The sequence below is a fragment of the Tupaia chinensis genome, unplaced genomic scaffold (genome assembly GCF_000334495.1).
Source record: "Tupaia chinensis unplaced genomic scaffold, TupChi_1.0 Scaffold000208_1, whole genome shotgun sequence".
NCBI classification, from domain to species: Eukaryota; Metazoa; Chordata; class Mammalia; order Scandentia; family Tupaiidae; genus Tupaia; species Tupaia belangeri.
Genome location: NW_006159683.1, coordinates 2,073,773 through 2,074,937, shown reverse-complemented (window position 1 = coordinate 2,074,937; position 1,165 = coordinate 2,073,773). Strand labels below are relative to the sequence as shown.

Sequence of the window (1,165 nt, the reverse complement as noted above, 5' to 3'; positions counted from 1 at the left end):
CCCTCAAAAAAAAACCCAAAAAAAAAAAAAAAAAAAAAAAAAAAAGAAAGAAAGAAAGAAAGAAAGAAAGAAAGAAAAGTAAGCTCTTTGCCACGTATACTAGGAGCATGAAGACCATCCTCAGCAAACAGACCATTGGCGTTCCACAGAATGATGGCATCACTCTGAAAGGACACACAGTTACTGTGAAGGGCCCCAGAGGAACCCTGTGGAGGAACTTCAATTACATCGATGTTGAGCTCAGTCTCCTTGGGAAGAAGAAGAGGCTGTGGATGACAAATGGTGGGGAAATAGAAAGGAACTGGCTACAGTCTGCACTATCTGTGGTCACGTCCAGAACACGATCAAGGGCGTTACATTGGGCTTCCACTGCAGGATGAGGTCTGTGTACGCTCATTTCCCCATCAACGTCGTTATTCGGGAAAATGGGTCTCTTATTGAAATCTGAAATTTCTTGGGTGAAAAATACATCCAGAGTGTTCGAATGAGACCAGGTGTTGCTTGTTCAGTATCTCAAGCCCAGAAAGGTGAGTTGCTCCTTGAAGGCAATGATACTGAACTTGTTTAAAACTCAGCTGCTTTGATACAGCAAACTGCAACAGTTAAAAATAAAGATATAAGAAAGTTCTTGGATGGTATCTATGTCTCTGAGAAGGGTACAGTTCAACAGGATGATGAGTAAGATCTAAGAGTTCTCCAGCTACAGTAACAAGCCGGATAATTTCTAAGACCATTATATTATATTTTAAAGATAACAATAAAAGACAATTGATTTGAAACTTTTGCTTAAACTCATTATCCTTTTCCAACTACTTGGCAAGTAAGCAATTGAGGAGTAAAGAATTACTCCTAGTAATAGTGTGCTAAGAATGATACAGAATTCCTGATCAGGAATTTTTTTGTCTGGTCATTTTTCTTCACAGGAACAAGTGGCTCGCATCTGTTTTTTTTAAGGAGTAGCAAGGATATTGCAGGCAAGAGAAATACAGTACCAGGGAATGTGACTGTTCATCACTGGATGTAGAAATTGGGGAAGATCCTGAGGCTAATTTCACCATGACATCAATTTTTATTTGGTACGGATGTGTCCTAGTTACTTGTAAAGAGACACCTGAGAAGTGGAACAAAGTGATAAAGCCTTACTACGACCTAGAAGATGTCGTTC

At 39.4% G+C, this 1,165-nt stretch overlaps 1 pseudogene; it reads left to right on the top strand.

The window, feature by feature from the left end:
• The first annotated feature begins 107 nt into the window (after nt 1–107).
• LOC106734743 (60S ribosomal protein L9 pseudogene) lies at nt 108–723 on the top strand (annotated as a pseudogene).
• Nucleotides 724–1,165: the final 442 nt, after the last annotated feature.